Source organism: Scylla paramamosain, chromosome 2, assembly GCF_035594125.1.
Source record: "Scylla paramamosain isolate STU-SP2022 chromosome 2, ASM3559412v1, whole genome shotgun sequence".
NCBI classification, from domain to species: domain Eukaryota; kingdom Metazoa; phylum Arthropoda; class Malacostraca; order Decapoda; family Portunidae; genus Scylla; species Scylla paramamosain.
In genome coordinates, this window is record NC_087152.1 from 30477144 (window position 1) to 30489915 (window position 12772).

Genomic DNA, 12772 nt, shown 5'->3' on the forward strand with positions numbered 1-12772 from the left:
TAGCCAGGCCTTAGGTGGGGAGAGAAGGGAAGTGCTGTGCACTCACTTCTCTTGCTCTCACTGGGGGTGGAAGGGAGGTGCTGTGCACTCACCTCCCTTCCCTTTTTTTTTTTTTTTGGCTCGTAGTGCGTTGACTAGTCAGGCTTAGGTGGGGAAAGAAGGGAAGTGCTGTGCACTCACTTCTCTTGCTCTCACCGGGGGGTGGAAGGGAGGTGCTGTGCACTCACCTCCCTTCCTTTATTTTTTTTTTTTCTTTTGCCTGGTAGTGCGTCGACTAGCCAGGCTTAGGTGGGGAGAGAAGGGAAGTGTTGTGCACTCACTTCTCTTGTTGGAGGGAGATGCCGTACACTCACCTCTCTTCTTTTTTTTTTTTTCTTGCTCTCCCCGGGATTGGAAGGGAAGTGCTGTGCACTCACTTCTCTTGCTCTCCCCGGGAGTGGAAGGGAGGTGCTGTGCACTCACCTCCCTTCCTTTTTTTTTTTTTTTGCCTCGTAGTGCGTTGACTAGCCAGGCTTAGGTGGGGAAAGAAGGGAAGTGCTGTGCACTCACTTCTCTTGCTCTCCCCAAGGGTGGAAGGGAGGTGCTGTGCACTCACTTCCCTTTTTTTTTTTTTTTTTTTTTGCCTCGTAGTGCGTCGACTAGCCAGGCTTAGGTGGGGAGAGAAGGGAAGTGCTGTGCACTCACTTCTCTTGCTCTCCCCAGGGGTGGAAGGGAGGTGCTGTACACTCACCTCCCTTGCTTTTTTTTTTTTTTTTTTTTTTTTTGCCTCGTAGTGCGTCGACTAGCCAGGCTTAGGTGGGGAGAGAAGGGAAGTGCTGTGCACTCACTTCTCTTGCTCTACCCGGGGGGTGGAAGGGAGGTGCTGTGCACTCACCTCCCTTCCTTTTTTATTTTTCATTTTTTCCTCGTAGTGCGTCGGCTAGCCAGGCCTTAGGTGGGGAGAGAAGGGAAGTGCTGTGCACTCACTTCTCTTACTCTCCCCGGGGGGTGGAAGGGAGGTGCTGTGCACTCACCTCTCTTCTTTTTTTTTTTTTTTTTTTTTTTTGCCTCGTAGTGCGTCGACTAGCCAGGCTTAGGTGGGGAGAGAAGGGAAGTGCTGTGCACTCACTTCTCTTACTCTCCCCGGGGGGTGGAAGGGAGGTGCTGTGTACTCACCTCCCTTCCTTTTTTATTTTTCATTTTTGCCTGGTAGTGCGTCGGCTAGCCAGGCCTTAGGTGGGGAGAGAAGGGAAGTGCTGTGCACTCACCTCCCTTGCTCTCACCGGGGGGTGGAAGGGAGGTGGTTTGCGCTCACCTCCCTTCCTTTTTTTTTTTTTTTTTTTTTTGCCTGGTAGTGCGTCGACTAGTCAGGCTTAGGTGGGGAGAGAAGGGAAATGCTGTGCACTCACTTCTCTTGGTCTCCCCAGGGGTGGAAGGGAGGTGCTGTGCACTCACCTCCCTTCCTTTTTTTTTTTTTTTTTTTATTTTTGTCTGGTAGTGCGTCGACGAGCCAGGCTTAGGTGGGGAGAGAAGGGAAGTGCTGTGCACTCACTTCTCTTGCTCTCCCCAGGGGTGGAAGGGAGGTGCTGTGCACTCACCTCCCTTCCTTTTTTATTTTTCATTTTTGCCTGGTAGTGCGTCGGCTAGCCAGGCCTTAGGTGGGGAGAGAAGGGAAGTGCTGTACACTCACCTCCCTTGCTCTCACCGGGGGGTGGAAGGGAGGTGCTGTGCGCTCACCTCCCTTCCTTTTTTTTTTTTTTTTTTTTTGCCTGGTAGTGCGTCGACTAGTCAGGCTTAGGTGGGGAGAGAAGGGAAGTGCTGTGCACTCACCTCCCTTGCTCTCACCGGGGGATGGAAGGGAGGTGCTGTGCGCTCACCTCCCTTCCTTTTTTTTTTTTTTTTTTTTTTGCCTGGTAGTGCGTCGACTAGTCAGGCTTAGGTGGGGAGAGAAGGGAAGTACTGTGCACTCACTTCTTCTCCCCGGGGTGTGGAAGGGAGGTGCTGTGCACTCGCCTCCCTTCCTTTTTTTTTTTTTTCTTTTTTGCCTGGTAGTGCGTCGACTAGCCAGGCTTAGGTGGGGAGAGAAGGGAAGTGCTGTGCACTCACTTCTCTTGCTCTCCCCCGGGGGGTGGAAGGGAGGTGCTGTGCACTCACCTCCCTTCCTTTTTTTTTTTTTCCTGTTAGTGCGTCAACTAGCCAGGCTTAGGTGGGGAGAGAAGGGAAGTGCTGTGCACTCACTCACTTCTCTTGCTCTCCCCCGGGGAGTGGAAGGGAGGTGCTGTGCACTCACCTCCCTTCCTTTTTTTTTTTTTTTGCCTGGTATTCCGTAGACTTTCCAGTGTCAGGTAGGGAAGGTAGGGAAGTGCTATGCACTCACCTTTATTTTTATTTATTTATTTTTTTTTGCCGGGTAGGTGGAGAGAAGGGAAGTGCTATGCACTCACCTTTATTTTTTTAATTCTTTGCACTCTCCTTTATTTCTTATTTATTTATTTATTTTTTTCTTTTTGCCTGGAAGGTGGGGGAGAGAAGGGAAGTGCTATGCGCTCACCTTTAATTTTTATTTTTCTTTTAGCTGGAGAGAAGAGAAGTGCTATGCACTCATCTTTATTTTTATTTTTCTTTTAGCTGGAGAGAAGGGAAGTGCTATGCAGAAGTGCTATGTATGCACTCACCTTTATTTTTATTTTTATTTTAGCTGGAGAGAAGGGAAGTGCTATGCACTCACCTTTATTTTTATTTTAGCTGGAGAGAAGGGAAGTGCTATGCACTCACCTTTATTTTTATTTTTTTATTTTTTTTTTTGCCTGGTAGTCCGTAGACTTGCCAGGGTTAGGTGGGGAGAGAAGGGAAGCGCTGTGCACACACCTCCCTTGCTCTCCCGGGGGAGGTAAGGCGGTGCCTTCCTCCCCTGGGGAGGGTAGGGAGGTGCTGCACACTCACCTCCCCTCCTCCCCGTGGGCAGCTCCACCACCGTGCTTGTGTGTTTGAAGCACACATGGTGATGGAGGGATGCTCTTTGAAGGTTTTTGTGAGTTCCGAGGGGGGGTTCGAACCTACGCGCCCCTCACTTCCCTCACGCCAAACTCCAAGAGCATCACTCTACCCACTGGGCCACGGGGGCCCTTTTTCTTTTTTTTAAAGTTGGTCTATTTCCCCATCTTATGTTCACGCCAATATGTATTAAAGAATTATAATCCCCCCCACCCTGCTCCCCGCGTGAGGCGATACGTAGTGAAGTGGTACGGTTGTTGTTGTTGTTGTTGTTGTTGTTATTATCATTATTATTATTATTATTATTATTATTATTATTACTATTTTTAAATTATTATTATTATTATTATTATTATTACTATTTTTATTATTATTATTATTTTTATTATTATTATTATTATTATTATTATTATTACTATTATTATTACCGTGATCATCATCATTACCACCACCACTGATGCGTAGGTGGTTTGTGTCCGCTTATACCCCCGTCGTATGTTGTAAGTTGCAAGTTTTGCTAGTTCAGTATTTGTAACGCTGGAGACCACCTTGTTGTTTATTCTTGATGCACTGCACGGTGTTATTGGCATTTACTTCTGTTTTCTACTGTAATGAATCTATTTGTTTTGCAGAATTGATTTACTATCATACTACTTGATTTTCACCAAGTTAATATTTATGTAGATTTACTTATTTGTGTTGTGTAGGATACTTTCTACTTACGTGTTTTTCTTCCTTTATGTTCACTAGGTAAAGGTGCACACTGGAATTATAAATGTTACTAATAATGATAATACTGATTATGGATGACAAACTAAACTGATGAATAAACATCGAAAAATTCATTTTAATAAAGCACATCCTGCATAGTGCTTTGTACGAAGTGCCGCGCACATGGACTTTAGAGATGCGATGTGCCTCACATGAAGGCCTAAGTGAGAGTGAATGCATTCAGGGTTGCCAAATTAATGAAGCAGAAAAAAAAGGGACAAATGCACAACAAATATGCAAATATGTCAAAAATATGCAGTAAAACCCAAAGTTTTTATTATTCCACTTCCAAATTTACCAAATATTACACGATGTGTACTGAGCACTGGGCTGTAGTGGACTACTGGAGCGGCGATCTGTGTATACAAGTGCCACGTGCTTCGTCTGTCCTTCGCCTGGGCCAAAAAACGGAAACGAATTCCACGAATTTAATTTCAATGTGAGAATACCGACAGTGGAAGAGAGTTACTTGTAACGGCATATGCTAGGCAACTAGGCCTAAGGCCTTACAGCTCCCGACGTCTCATCTAAGACCTGACCCCAATCCAGTGTACACTTACTGAGATTGGTGGGTTCAGGAGTGAATGCAAAAATACTAACAAGGCACAAAGAAGTGGCCGTGTTCATGACGTGTACCATATCCCTACGTCCCTACTTCATAACTATGGGGAAGGACTGTCGCTCTGCAGGCATTATGTTATTCCAGCAGCGATGTCATAACAAGCTAATCGTTATTATTCCACACACTTCACCATAGTTGAATATCATTTAAGTATCTTTTTTTCTTATCATAAAATTAATCGATGAGTGCACGCGGGCCACACTAAATCAAGTGGCCCGCGGGCCCGCTGCTGGACACACTGCTCTAGACCTTTTTTTTTTTTTTTCCACTCCACATAAATATAAATAACCAGAACGCTCCCTTTGTGAGGATGGAAAACGAGTTAACCAATGACTCATCACAACACAACATACGGCATTTCTATAGACAGTACCCTGCAACGTACTCCTGGCTTATTCATGAACACAGGTGGCTGTGTTCTTACTGTGTTCTCTACACTGTGCCTGGCGCTTTCAAGAGAGGCCTCAGTCAATCAGGCTCCGGCTACCATGCTACCAATAAGAGTGCACTTCTCAAAATGGAGCGCCGCACGCTGCATAGTTACCCTCTGCAACAGTGACCCCTGGTACCTCAAATCCCGATGATAGTCACTAACTGATTGGGTCCTTGACTTTTCAAAGCCTCTCAAAGGTAATTGTTCACCCTGTGGTAGAAGGAGGAGGAGGAGGAGGAGGATCGAAATTTGCAGGAAAAGCAAGAGAAGAATACACAGAAAGTCCAAACAGCAACAGACCCTGAGGTCTTTACTGGGGTGTTTTGGTTAACTATTCTACGCTAACTAGTGGGAGAGAAAACAGGATAGCACAGAGACCAAAGGAATACAAAAGAAGACCAAACAGCAACAGGCCACGGTCCTTGCAAGTTTGTTTGGGTAATTATTCTACTCTATTAGTGGGAGAGACAGGACAGCACAGAAGGCTCCTCCCCCACCCACCACCGATCCCTCCAGCCAAGGCTGGCCGGAAAAAGGAAGTGGTACCATGTATAGAAAAAAACAACATGGAATTTGAGAGGAAACTAAGAAAGAGATGATGACTACTTCTGCCGCATACAATCTACAGGCAGTCCTGTTATTTGTGTCATCTGAGGAGGCGCTTCCTCTTCCTTAAAATTTGATTTTCTGGGGCACATTTTAACTAGACTATAGTGATGGGCGAGTTGCTCTGCGAGAACTCGATTCCTTTTACCATTCCTGTGACGTGGTCAGCAGAAAGTCGCCGAGGAACATGCCATCACTAAGGTCTCTTTATTCTGATTCATTATCTTTGTTACACAGTAATTGCTTCTCTTCCTTGGTGAATTATACGCCCATCAGATGACATAGTTCGGAGTGAACGTGTTCGTTATTCAGACATGAACAATGACAACCGGGAATTAGTGTCTACATACTCGCCAAGACAGGTTTTAAATGAGTGAACAGTACCTGAGTTAACGACGCTTGATGGAACACAATTCCAGATATCTATGACGCAATTGAAGAAAAAAATGTTTGACTTCATTTGTTTGAAATCACTTACCCGACCGTAACGCTCTTCAAACGCTGATACCTCCGGAAGCTACGCAGCCGACCATAACAACCGTAACGCTCTTCAAACGCTGATACCTCCGGAAGCTACGCAGCCGACCATAACGACCGTAACGCTCTTCAAACGCTGATACCTCCGGAAGCTACGCAGCCGACCATAACGACCGTAACGCTCTTCAAACGCTGATACCTCCGGAACTACGCGGCCGACCATAACGACCGTAACGCTCTTCAAACGCTGATACCTCCGGAAGCTACGCAGCCGACCATAACAACCGTAACGCTCTTCAAACGCTGATACCTCCGGAACTACGCGGCCGATCATAACGACCGTAACGCTCTTCAAACGCTGATACCTCCGGAACTACGCGGCCGACCATAACGAAATTAGCACCATATGATGACACAACTCTATCAATTTTATATGATAGAGCTTTCATCTCTTCTGTTGGGTGAAGTCAATGGGCAACTTGCAAACAGTAGAAGGGTGTCGAATGTGGGAGTTCTCAGAAAGCTATTTAATCAATTTTAATGAAACTAAAGACGTGTCATGTTGTTATAATTTCAATGAAATTCTTTATGAGATCTTTTTTAGTAGCGCTGCGCATGCCGCATGCGCAAAGCCAAAATTCAAACTTTTTAACTAATTAACTGGTCAAGCTCACATTTTGTTGGTAATAAGAGTGACACAAGTTATAACGAAAAAGCATGTCAAATTTGCAACACTACTGCGCATGCGCAAAATACAATGTAAAACTTTTTACAAATTGACCGTCAGTTTTCTAGAGTTTTCACCAACTTTGTTTTGTCTCAGTGAGAATGGATACATACCACTATCCAGCGGTATCCAGCACAACCACCGGGCTCCCGCAGAGTGTTGAGCTGGAGTGATCTGAATATTGGGCGAGTGTGCGATGTGCGCGGTGCCTGAAACTGAAACTTCTGCGTTACTAACAATGTTTTCATTCGTCGTCAGTACAAAGTCTGAGACATTTCCATCTCTTGTCCGATGCGCCACAAGTTGGTGTCAACTACTTTCCTGTCGGTTACTCTACAAGTCGTAACACGAATGTGAATTTAAAGGATCGCTCTATCTGTGCACTGGTAAGTTAAAGTCTCATACAATAATTGACTCATTTTGGTTACAATTTTCTGCTATTTGCTCATAAATTTGTTATCAGTAGTTTGAGTCTGTCTTGGCGGTCGGTAAATAATGCCAATTACACATTTATGCGTTTTTAAGTTGAGTTGAATGTAGGAGGCATTTATGGCATCCATTTTGGCTGTGAATTTTTTGATGGGGTGGAGACTTGACTTAACGTGGAGGAGCACCCCGCCTCCTTCTCTGCACTGTCTACACTGCAGTGTGTCCTGGAAGTGCAAATTCAGCTAAAAAAAAAAAAAAAAAAATCTCTTCTTGATGTATTAATGCAGGATTCCGTCACACCTATGACATCGTGTTCCTCCATATAAACGATCTCTTCTAAATCCTGAAGTCTATTTCTCAAACTGCGCGCATTGACACAACAAAACTTGAGACTCGCGAACAGATGGGACACTTTCATCATTAATTACTGCGTTGTCTTTGCATGTTCCTGTCGACTCGCGCTTCTTGATGTGTAGTCTGTTACCGCATCCTGAAAGAGGCGTGCAAGTCTTGCTGATTCTACTAAAGAAGGAGGAGGAGGAGGAGGTGGTGGTGGGGGGGGTGGGAGATGTAGTAGGAGGAGAATTGATTATAGAATGAAAGGAGGAGGATTACTGGGAAGGAGAGGTGAACAAGAACGAAAACGATTAAAAATATAAAGAAAAGTAAGGAAAAAATAATAAGGAAATCACGAAGATGAAGGTAAAGAGGGAAAAAGAAAAAAAGAAAAGGTTAGAAGGAAATAAGGCAAAGAAACTAAGGAGAGGAGTGGCGTGAAGAGTGGAGAAATGTTGATGAAATACCGTCAGTGAAAAGAAGGAAGAGGAGAAGGACTTACGAAGGATTATAAATGACAACGAACTTTCATTTTGGTGCTGGCCTGAATGATTTCACTATTCTGCGCTGGTTGAGTCACTACGAGTACTATGAGGGGGAAGCATGCACCAGTAAAAACCTCCTAGACCTTCAGCAGTCATTCCAGCCAAAGGTTACCGTGCAGGTGAATCTCTACGCCAGTGTTAGTCAACTGGGTGGCTGTATTTTTTCAAAGGGTACTTTGCAATAGTGGGGTGCATGGAGGGGCACGTGCCATGGCCAGTGTGTATAACAGTGTTCAGTACGAAAAGTTGTTTTAGAAAGAACCATGTAAGAAATTAATTTTAATTGAGATTAAAATATTACAGATTTATGCATAATATTATCATATTACACTTTTTTCCTCCCCACCTTTCCCGAGGACAGGAACAGCTCTATTTCCTATCGTTTTCTGATTCTACCGCCTGTGATCTTGGGGAACTGATAAGAAAGCGGGATTTTCGGGTGGGGGAGGCTGAAATAGAGCCAAATACCGCCTCTTACTACCAAAAATAAATAGGGAGTTACCTACTATTGCTACTGTTCTTGTTGTTATGATGGCCGCCATGTTCTTGATCTTCCTCTTGCTGCTAACATCCTACTCTAACTAAACCTAACCTAACCTGACTAAACCTAACTAAACCGATAAATGTCTCCCCTCCTCCCGCGGCCTGGCTGCACAAGACTTTCTTCTTTCTCTCACCCCTATTCTGTCCACCTCTCTAACGCAAGAGTTAACCAGTCTTCTCAATCATTTATCCCTTTCTCTGGTAAACTCTGGAACTCCTTGCCTGCTTCTGTATTTCCACCTTCCTATGACTTGAATTCCTTCAAGAGCGAGGTTTAAGACACTTATTCATCAATTTTTGACTACTGCTTTGACCCTTTTATGGGACTGGCATGTCAGTGGGCATTTTATTTAATTGGATTTTTGTTGCCCTTGGCCAGTGTCCTTCCTACATAAAAAAAAAAAAAAAAATATATATATATATATATATATATATATATATATATATATATATATATATATATATATATATATATATATATATATATATAAAATTAAGCCGCAGCAACAGTAATGCAGCTCCCTATTTATTTTTTGTGGGTAGCTTCGTTATAATAAATTTCCATATGTATGAGGCTATAAATACTCAGAATAAAAGGATCTATCTGATGAGAGAAATAAGAATTGCCGCTGTCCCAAGAAAAGTAATAAATGCCCATGAACCTAGTAGAAAAGGTGGAAGAAAACTTGTATAGTGGATGTAACAAGGGTGACGTAAGCAAAATTCTCAGGATCAGTAATCAGGATAGAACAAGAAGTAATGGGTTCAGTCTTGAAAAAAGTGATTGGAAACAAAATAGTGGAAGATGAATGGAATGGACTCGGTAATCACGTTGTTAGCGTTGATTCATTAATTAAAGGTTCTAGAATCGCCAATCCCACGTTAAATTGTCTATGTTGAACTCGTATCTCCTCCCTTAGTTATTGACCAATTTCTTTCATTCAGAAACATTTTAATCAGAAAGGATAAGAGAACAATGTCTGCTATCGTTTTTTCTTGTACAATAATAAAAAAAAAATTGTTCGATGAAAAAGTTTATAAAAGTTTTGACATTTACATATTTGTCAAAAATCAAAATCAACTCCAAACAAAAATTTCGACAGCAGATTTTGTTTACCTCTCATAGTGTCATGAGCTGCAACAGCCCATACATGTGTAACACGAATAACAATGGAGGAGACAATTTTTATATGCTAAAATCCGCCATTTTGAAGTATCGAGCCATAAACTTTAAGGGGTTGCTATAATTTACCTACTGCAGCTGGGAACTTGAAACTCACATGATATATACATCAGAACATGTTGAAAAAGCAGACATAGTTTCATTTAGTCACATTGATTGGTTTTGTGCATAGGCCTAAAGCGATTCAGGATTTCATGCTTAATGAGGGTGAGGGGGAGAAGGGTGAGAAGAATTTTGTTATAATTCGCCATATTTCTAAGTAAAAACAAGTGTTTCACTGTTTAAAATAAATATAATATTAAAGTAAAAGATATCTGACGCAGATACATTGATTATTTGTTGGATTTACGAAAAAAATAATTATATGTTTTTATTTTTCGTATATAAATCCAAAAAATATAGTTAGATCTAAAAATTTCTTGTTCTCTAATGTTATACGCAGAGAGAGAACCATAAATTTTCAAAGGACACTCAAGAAAAACGGGTACATCAGAAAATACTGAAAAAAAGGGGATAAAAACTTGTCATACATGACTCGCGGCTGGTGAACCAGTGGAATTTCATGACGGAAGATCTCATTATATAAGGGAAAAAAATTATCAAAACGTTGCATATATCAAACGAAGCGAAAAAAAATGCAGAAAAAGATAAAAGACAAAAAAATGTTTTAGATCCAGATTCTACATCCCCCCCTTTTTAAGAAGCTTTAAAAGAAGATTAGAGAGAGAGAGAGAGAGAGAGAGAGAGAGAGAGAGAGAGAGAGAGAGAGAGAGAGAGAGAGAGAGAGAGAGAGAGAGAAGGATGGACTGTAGGAGGAACAGATGTATGGTGAAGACTGTAAAAAAAACGACAACCCAAAATAGACGTGGAATAAAAAAAAATTGTCAAGGAAAATAAGTCAATAAGATAGACGACAGGAGTCTTGTCATTGAGGCTTTATTCAGGTTAAAAGTAGACTGTGCACAGGAGAGAAGAGCTGGAGACAGACTGGCCAGTGAACATTAAAAAGTGATTGAGTACTAAACGTTTCTACAGTTATGAAACCAAGAATCATTGAAACATACTTAGAGACAGAGGCAATGCGACTTATTACAATTACATTGTGTCACTGAAAAAGTTCTCGGTGCGTCTTTTTAAATGACCTAATGAAAGGTTAAAAAATGTTACAACATTTCAAATCGATGTGGAAAAGTACCTCATCTCCTGAAATTATACAATGTGTCTTATACAATTATACAATGTGTCGAGGCTTGTTGGTCTATCAACTCCACACAACCTTTCAGATAACTATTCCCTCTTCTTCAAAGACGCAACTGTCTTCCTCTTCTACATTGAGCATCCTCGCTCTGTTCTTTACTCATAATCTAAACTGAAACCTCACATCTTATCTCTCGCTAAAGCTGCCAAGTTGGGCGTTATGAGCCGTCTTGCAATCTACTAACTCTGTAGAGGGGCCTTATCCACCCAGGTATGCAGTGCGCTTCACATGTATGAGCTGGTTCCTTTCGTATTAATTTCTTGAACAGGGTGAAATCAAAAACAATTCGTCTTATCAACTCTTCTAACTGACTGTCTTCAGCCTCTCTTTTTTTTTTGCGACAATTTTTTTTTTCTTTTTTTATGTAGGAAGGGCACAGGACAAGGGCAACAAAATCCAATAAAAAAAAAAAGCCCACTGAGATGCCAGTCCCAGAAAAGGGTCCAAAGCGGTAGTCAAAAATTGAAGGATAAGTGTCTTGAAACCTCCCTCTTGAAGGAATTCAAGTCATAGGAAGGTGGAAATACAGAAGCAGGCAGGGAGTTCCAGAGTTTACCAAAGAAAGAGATGAATGATCGAGAAGACTGGTTAACTCTTGCATTAGAGAGGTGGACAGAATAGGGGTGAGAGAAAAAAGAAAGTCTTGTGCAGCGAGGCCGCGGGAGGAGGGGAGGCATGCAGTTAGCAAGATCAGAAGAGCAGTTAGCATGAAAATAGCGGTAGAAGACAGCTAGAGATGCAACATTGCGGCGATGAGAGAGAGGCTGAAGACAGTCAGTTAGAGGAGAGGAGTTGATAAGACGAAAAGCTTTTGATTCCACCCTGTCTAGAAAAGCGATATGAGTGGAACCCCCCAGACATGTGAAGCATACTCAATACATGGACGGATAAGGCCCTTGTACAGAGTTAGGAGGTGGGGGATGGTGAGAAAAAAAGAAGAAAAAAAAAAAAAAACTAGCAGAGACGTCTCAGAACGTCTAACTTCATAGAAGCTGTTTTAGCTAGAGATCAAATGTGAAGTTTCCATTTCAGATTATAAGTAAAGTGTAAAAGTGGAGGACAGTTGGGTGTCATTGAAGAAGAGGGGACAGTTGTCTGGAAGGTTGTGCCGAGTTGATAGATGGACGAATTGAGTTTTTGAGGCATTGAACAATACCAAGTTTGCTCTGCCCCAATCGGAAATTTTAGGAAGATCAGAAGTCAGGCGTTCTCTGGCTTCCCTGCGTGAAATGTTTACTTCCTGAAGGGTTGATCGTCTATGAAAAGACGAGGAAAAGTGCAGGGTGGTATCATTAGCGTAGGAGTGGATAGCACAAGAAGTTTGGTTTAGAAGGTCATTGATGAATAATAAGAAGAGAGTGGGTTACATGACAGAACCCTGAGGAACACCACTGTTAATAGATTTAAGAGAAGAACAGTGACTGTCTACCACAGCAGCAATAGAACGGTCAGAAAAGAAACGAGATGAAGTTACAGAGAGAAGGATAGAAGCTGTAGGAAGGTAATATGGAAATCAAATCTTTGTGCAAGACTGTATCAAAAGCTTTTGATATGTCCAAGGCAACAGCAAAAGTTTCACAAAAATCTCTAAAAAAGGATGACCAAGACTCGGTAAGGAAAGCCAGAAGATCACCAGTTGAGCGGCCTTGACGGAAACCATACTGGCGATCAGTTAGAAGGTTGTGAAGTGATAGATGTTTAAGAATCTTCCTCTTGTGGATAGATTCAAAAACTTTAGATAGAGATGAAAGAGTTTGACTAGGCAAGGTGCAAACACGGAGACGTAGTTTCGGAGAACAATAGGAGGGATCCTATTAATTCTATAAGACTTCAGAGGGTTAGGCCAGCGAGGGCATGAAAAACATCATT

The 12772-nt window shown here is 42.3% G+C and overlaps 1 long non-coding RNA gene across 1 annotated transcript; it reads right to left on the reverse strand.

Annotated features, from left to right (window-relative positions):
* Nucleotides 1-236: 236 nt before the first annotated feature.
* On the reverse strand, nt 237-3148 carry LOC135112994 (uncharacterized). The gene is made up of 2 exons (XR_010274647.1): nt 2655-3148; nt 237-2584 (listed from the first exon to the last, which is right to left on the reverse strand). It is a non-coding gene; the product is annotated as an uncharacterized LOC135112994 (long non-coding RNA).
* Between the last annotated feature and the right edge of the window lie 9624 nt (nt 3149-12772).